We start from the raw sequence: 7,492 nt of genomic DNA on the forward strand, positions 1-7,492 counted from the left end.
GGAATGCACTCGATTCACACCAAACATCTTGAAGCTGCTACACTATAGATTGATCTTTGAAAAGCATATCACTGTCTAGACTGGGGTTTTCTCCGACTCGTCTTTATCAAGATTGGTTTACACCCTAGATGTGTTAATTGTATTATGGCCTGTGTGGATAATGTAAACTATGTTGTCATTATTAACATGTATCCAACAAGGTTCTTCCGGGCTGGCAAGGTTCTCCGACAGGGATGTTCACTATCCCCTCTTTTATTCATTCTTGTCATGGACTGTCTAAGTTTGCATATTAAAAAAGTAGTCCTCGAGGATCAATTTCAGCCACAGAAGATGGGACATAACATCAACAGTTCACATAACCTCTTTATTGACGACATTCTTATTATGGGTATGCTCTATCGTTTTTCTTGGTTATACCTTTTTCACATTTTCAGTATATTTGCTAATGCATCTGGATTGCACATGAATGTTAATAAATCTATTATATATCATGGACAATCTAACTTGGAGATTGTTGCATATATCAAAGATTTATTTGGTATTGAGGCAAGGCCTATACAAAATGGTTTGAAATATCTTGGTTATCGTATCAAACCCACTTACTACAGAATCGCTGATTGGAAATGGCTTGTTGATTGATTCTTCAAAAGGATCTCTGGCTGGGAGTTTAGATGCCTATCTTTAGGGGGATGGGTTATCCTCACACAAGTTGTTCTGTCGCAATTGGGGGTCTATTAGGCTCATCTCTTCCATATCCCTACTTCCATCATTAACAATCTAAACTGCCTCATGGAAAACTTCATTTGGGGGGCAAGCCCAAATGGGAAAAAATATCACTTGACCAAATTATCAAACATCACTCTCCCAAAGGGTATGGGTGGTTGGGGAATCATGGACCTTCGTTGTTTCAGTGGAGCATTGCTCATAAAATCCCTCTGGAGACGTTTATTTGGAGCTAGCACATGGAGAAAGATCATTCAACACAAGTATCTAAAGGATAAAGATTTCAGCGTTTGGTATAGAAATGGCACCATTGGCATCAAACAAGGATTTGCTATCTCGCTAAGTTTCCTGAAAGTTGAAAAGTTTTTTATCCACCACCTTGCATGGAGATTTCAGTCAGGCAATCGTATTCTTATCAACATTGACCCATTCTTGGGTGCTAGAATGGATTTCACCATCTCTAAGAGAATTATACAACATCTGAATGGGTGAAGCATTTTCTTCTGGGTTCAAGTTATAAATGGCTAGCATGGACCGCTCCCTATATGGAAAAATCCCCAGGAATTGGGGTTCACTGGCCAAAAGGAACAAGAGTGGAATCAAACTATATCTATAATGAAGCATCTCAGCATTTGTTGCATAGGATCGCAGGACAAAATTGTATGGTCGGGAAGGATGGCAACTGATAACATTATAGTTGCTAACACATACTATGCTCTATCCAACATGGTCGCCAGACAGGGGGAACACCAAATTTTATACACCTTTTGGAAAACTAAAGCTCCTATAAAAGTTATACTTTTCATATGGCTGGTATATCATAATAAAAATCTTGTATGGGAGAATTTGTAGAAAAGAAATTGGCATGGCCCCAGGATATGCACTATATGCAAAAATGACATTGAAGATAATGACCACATCTTTCTGCACTGCCAATATACTATTCAGGTATGGAAAAAGATAGCTTCCCTCTTTGGTTTCCCGTACATTCAACATACCTGCATCAGGGACTCAATAAAATGGTGGAGTGCTCAAAAATCTGCCTGAAGAGCCATTCCCCTTTTCCTCTTCTGGGTAATCTGGAATTGGAGAAATAGAAGTATATTCTAGAACTCTAGGGAAGATTTCTTTTTGGTCATTGAAAGAATCACCACTAATCTTTCAATTTTTTCTGCACAACCACCATGCACTAATATCAGCCCACAAATGCATAATAATGTACAATTCATATACCCTATGGGGTTGCCCAAAGGAACACCTGTGCATGTGGATTTTGGATTTCTATGATTGCTGATTTGTCATACATGGTCTACTGGAATAGTGGTGGTGGTACCAATACCAACGCTGAAGCATTAACACTCTGGGGGATCCTATGGTTCAACAGTGTCCTTGGGAACCCCATTTTGCACATTTATGGAGACTCGAAGATTATCATTGATCAAGTCATGGGGAGGGTATCCATCAATAACCCCATGCTTCAGGGATGGCTGGAAAGGATCAAATTTCTATGGCAACTACATGGCTGCTCCACAATCCAACATATTGGAAGGAATCTGAACAAGGAAGCAAACAGATTATCCAAGAAAGGCTTACTGGGAACGACTGGCAAATGGTATTTGGAGATCACTTGGGAAAAATACATTTTTGATATGGGCGACTTTCCATTTCCGTGTTAAAAGACTATCTTCTTGTTCACTCTTTTTTGTAATTTGGTATATATTTCTATAATCTATTTCCTGTTGCACATTGAGAGAATGTGGCATACAGTGATGACTATATATGTTTTGATGATATAGCTTCTTTAGATGTATAAGATATGTTGAAAATGTCTCTTAATTGTATTGATCTTTTTTTTATCCTGGGCTACGGGTGGTGATCAGAACACACCATATCCTCTTTATCAAGTGATTTGGGATGATCATAATCAATCTGTAAAAGGTTAACTTTACTGTCATATAGTTTATCTATTAGTATATCATCATGTTTTTTTCTTACTAAAAAAATCAATTAGTAGGGTAAAATATTGTAAAATTTGTATTTTGGTGAAGCAATTTTGTGAGATATTCACATAGAAAACCCCTCTTTTTGTTACTCAGTTATATCTTCCTAAAAAAATCATATATTTCTATTGGAAAGAAAAAAAAACACTTTAAATTTTTTAATAAATTAATTTTATAATATCAGATATATTTGTTGCAAATCATATACCATACAAATACTCTTTAGTTATTAAAAATAAAAATACATACCAAAACTTTAAAAGATTTCAAACCCCAAAATTTCAAAACATTTTATCTAATAACAAAGAAAATAATACAATTAAAATATTAAAAATATCCCAGATTTTACTGCTTTCACTGTTTTTGCCATAAGAATGGGGATTGAATTTCTACGAAATAAACAAAATTTCAATTAAAAAATAAAAATTACATATGAAAACTGTGAAAAATATATAAAACCCCAAAATATGAGGACGTTTTATCCAAGAAGAATGAAAACAGTACAATCAAAATGGAATGCCAGGTTAACGTCTGCCATATTAATCTCAATGTTATTTATAACTCTTAATAACATAACATATTTCCAATCAAATAACATAAATATTACATTCTCTCATGGTTCTTCGCATCTCATTTTACAAACAGGCCAGACCTAACTTTTTAATATGCCATATGCAAAAACTGATAAAGAGATATCCTATGATATACTCATTTAATATCTTCATCCCCGGCGTCTGTCGCAACAATATAAATAAATTCATCAACTCTATTATGAAGACTGATTGTATTTACAAAACCGATTAAAGAGAAGCTAAGTGTTGTACAGATCATAGAGTAATCACTGCGTGTGTGTATGTGTATGTGGAGGTAGGATAACGCCTGATTGATTGGTTAACATTTCTATTTTGCTATCATCATTTAATTGGGGATCTACCTCTGTTCAAATTCATCATTTAATTGCGGAGGTCCCATCTTTATTCAAATTAATCATTTTAATGATGGGATTGCATTTTCATTTTTATCATTAAAGTTTCGATGAAAACATATAAAGGCAATAGTTTAAAAACGTTCGATTTATTTAATTATTTATTTTTATCACACAGAACTTCAACAAAAACTGTGCGTGATTTGTTTATTAAATCTTTGAATTTGATTTAAGAAAATTTAAAATATTCTATTTTAACAAGTGAGAACTTCTTTGTGGCCAGTATATTCAAGAATGGTGACCTTTCAGTTTTATATTCGTGAAACATATCTTTATGAAAAACATCTTTATCATCATTTTTATTATGTCTTTTTGGAGACATTACGTAAAATTGGAAGGATAGAGAGAAGCTTAGCATGGCCAATTAACATGGCCTTTGCTCAATTATTTCACACACAAATTGAGAAAAATAGCCCTTTTCTGAGTATTTTTCACACAAATTGAAAAAGTCCAACTTTTTAACCTATCAATTTTATCATATCAAATTCTAAAATATTTTCAAAATCTTTAATTAAATTAAAGTTCATCCTTTATCAACTTTATTTAAAAATGTTCACTATTCAATTTTATGCCCATGAAACAAAGTTCGATTAAAAAGTAAATTAATTTAACGTTCATGGGAATTTAACATATATCTTTGTTAAAAAATCCCTCCATTATGTCCATTACAAATTTCGACATTCAATGAGTATGTAGTAAATTCAATACTCTTACCCTAACTGAATTTAATTCTCTTAATAATAATAATAGATATACAAAATCCGTATGGATATAAAGATAATATAATGATTGATTTTTAAAATTATTTAATGGTATTTATTATAAAGGTAATTTTTTTTTAAATTGAATTATTCAGATTATAAATAAGCTATGTTGTATTAGATTATAAATGAGCTATGTTATATTATATTAGGAAAACTATAAAATTTATGTTGTGCTATAAAATATTATGTGAATTATGAAATTTAAGTTAAAATTTTATAAATTAAATTAAAAATCCAAAAAAATCTATAAATTTGATTTTAAAATTTCAAAAAAAAATTATAAAAAGTTTTTTGTTACTGGTTAATGGTAATCCCTCTAAGCAGGTCTGTGCAGATTGCACGCCACAAAGAAAAATAGACCCTTATGAATCTAAACTTTCATGTAAATCTTCAAACCGATATAATACGTTTGCCTGTGGAACGGAATTTCGTGCACACCAAACACGAATCTTAGGAACCTCTCTCTTTTGGGGCATTTAGATCTTTCCGGTAATGCTTTGAGTGGGAGAACAATTTAGAAGGATCAATACCTGAACATAATGGCAGTTGTATCTCTTTAATTTTTTTTTTGCTCACACTAATAAAATTTCTGGGACTTTGCCAATGTTTTTGGCTAATTGTACTAGAATTGAGTATTTAGATTTAAGGAAAAACAATTTGACAAGGCAACTTTCTCACTATTTGAAATCTTTTTCATTGTTGTCAATTTTAAACTTTGGCTATAATAATTTTCATGGTGGCATCCCTGAATGGGTAACAAATTTCACCTATTTGTATGTATTGGATTTATCCAATAATAAATTTAGTGGAAGAATGCCATTACATTTTGAAAGACTTCAAGGATTTGTAAATTCTTCAAACTATCTTCCCCTTGAAGAAGAAATCACAGTTCACATGATTTGTCCTCTCATCTACAAACACAATACTTGATTTGTCCAACAATAATCTTGTAGGACAAATACCTGCAAGCATAGGAACTTTGAAAGACATGCGATTGCTAAATTTATCTGGCAACCAGTTGGAAGGGCTAATACCCGCATCTCTTAGTAACATTTCTACTTTGGCACAGTTAGACTTGAGCAAGAATAATTTGAGTGGACAGATTCCTGAAGAACTCTCTAAACTATACAATTTGGCTGTTTTGGATGTTTCATCTAATAGCCTTTGTGGGCCAATCCCCCGAGGAACACAATTTTCCACATTCAGTGCAACATCATTTAAAAGGAATAAGTGCTTATATGGGTGTCCTTTAGTTTCATGCATTGAAAAGAAAAACCCAGTGGGAGAAGGTGACAATAATAGTCATAGTGCCCATATGAAAATGGGATGACTGGAGCATCTAGATGAAAAGATGTCATTAATGGCATTGGGGATCAGATTTGGGATTGGAATTTGGGGAGTAGTTGGTGTATTTATCTTTTGCAACAGAGCTAGACATTGGGTGTTGGGTCTACCACCTAATAAACCACAACTCTTCTATGGAATGTATAGATTCCCTACATAAAGAACCAAGTAATGGGTGTTGGCTCTACTATGTGGTGAATTAAATTGCCATGTAATCTCCCAATGATATTTTTGGTATACTATCTTCTCACATATAGAATTTTTAGTGTGATCAATGTCTTATTGCATTTCCATATTAATCTCAATTTTGTTTATAACTCTTAATCATTTTTTATCGTGTTCAATTAATTTCCAATCAAATAACATAAATATTACATTATATAAATGATATAACTTGGGAAAAAAAATTACAATGATAAATATATTCACAACTTCATTACCATTTTTATTAATATATATTTATTTTGATATAAAAAATTGCTATATATTTCATATTTAATAATAATAATAATGGAAACTAAAAATATGAATCTTTCACAGACATCAATATATATTAATGGTGTAGTCTAACTTATAGACTAAAAAGTTTTTTTCACAGGAACTCAACAATGCAATTTCAAGCTAAAATGTGAATTTTTGTTGTTCAAAATACATTTGTGAATACATAGATTCAACACCCCCAAACACTTAAATTCTACATATTAAACAACTTGGGCACTTTAATTATACAGATTAAACAAATTAAACTCACGTTTTTTTTAAATCTCTGTTAGATTTTGGTTAAAATAAACCCTAAAAATGTCATAGTACTATCCTTATTTTAATTAGTAAAATTAATATTTACAATTTTTTTTAATTAACATAAGATCACTATCATCTTTTATTATTAAAATCAGTACATTACATCTAATATAAATAGAATTAAAAAAAATAAATTAAATATATATATATATATATTTAATTTATTTTTTTAAATTCTATTTATATTAGATGTAATGTACTGATTTTAATAATAAAAGAATATAAATAGAATTTAAAAAAATAAATTAAATGTATATATATATATATATATATATATATATATATATATATATTAAAAAAACCATAATTTATTTTAAATAAAATAATTAAAAAATACCATAATATTTTACATAACACATTTTATATTATTTATTTAATGTATATTAAATAATCATAAATAAAAATAATATATTAAAGACCATAAGAGGTATCCCACTCACCTCGCTCACAACGTAAACATGTAAATGGGATACTTATATTTGTTTACCCAAATTTCTGATTCATTTTATATTTTATCCAGTTATGGTTTATATAACATGTGAAAGATTATGGAGGAAGGTGATATTTTACTTGTTACTGGCAAATTTGGAAGGGAAGTTTTGATATAAATTTTAATAATATTTTTTTAAGGGTTTTTTAATGTTTTTTTATTTATTTAAAAATGATTAAAATGTTAAATAAATAAATAAAGTGATGTTATTAAAAATTTTATTGGCAACAATGTTCTTTGGTTGGTATTGATGTCAATTTTTATATGTGTTTTGGCATGGTTTATTGGTGTATCATGATCATGAGTGTGTTGTTATTATTGTAGATGGCTAAAACTATATATTCTAGTGTGATGATGATGTTTTATTGAGGATATGTTACAGATC

The 7,492-nt window shown here is 30.5% G+C and overlaps 1 pseudogene; it reads left to right on the forward strand.

The window, feature by feature from the left end:
* Positions 1-4,014: 4,014 nt before the first annotated feature.
* Positions 4,015-4,130, forward strand: LOC149184142 (U6 spliceosomal RNA; annotated as a pseudogene).
* The last annotated feature ends 3,362 nt before the right edge of the window (positions 4,131-7,492 follow it).

The sequence above is a fragment of the Pinus tabuliformis genome, chromosome 3_2 (genome assembly GCF_031772625.1).
Source record: "Pinus tabuliformis cultivar Carrire ecotype Pingquan chromosome 3_2, CPIR1, whole genome shotgun sequence".
NCBI classification, from domain to species: domain Eukaryota; kingdom Viridiplantae; phylum Streptophyta; class Pinopsida; order Pinales; family Pinaceae; genus Pinus; species Pinus tabuliformis.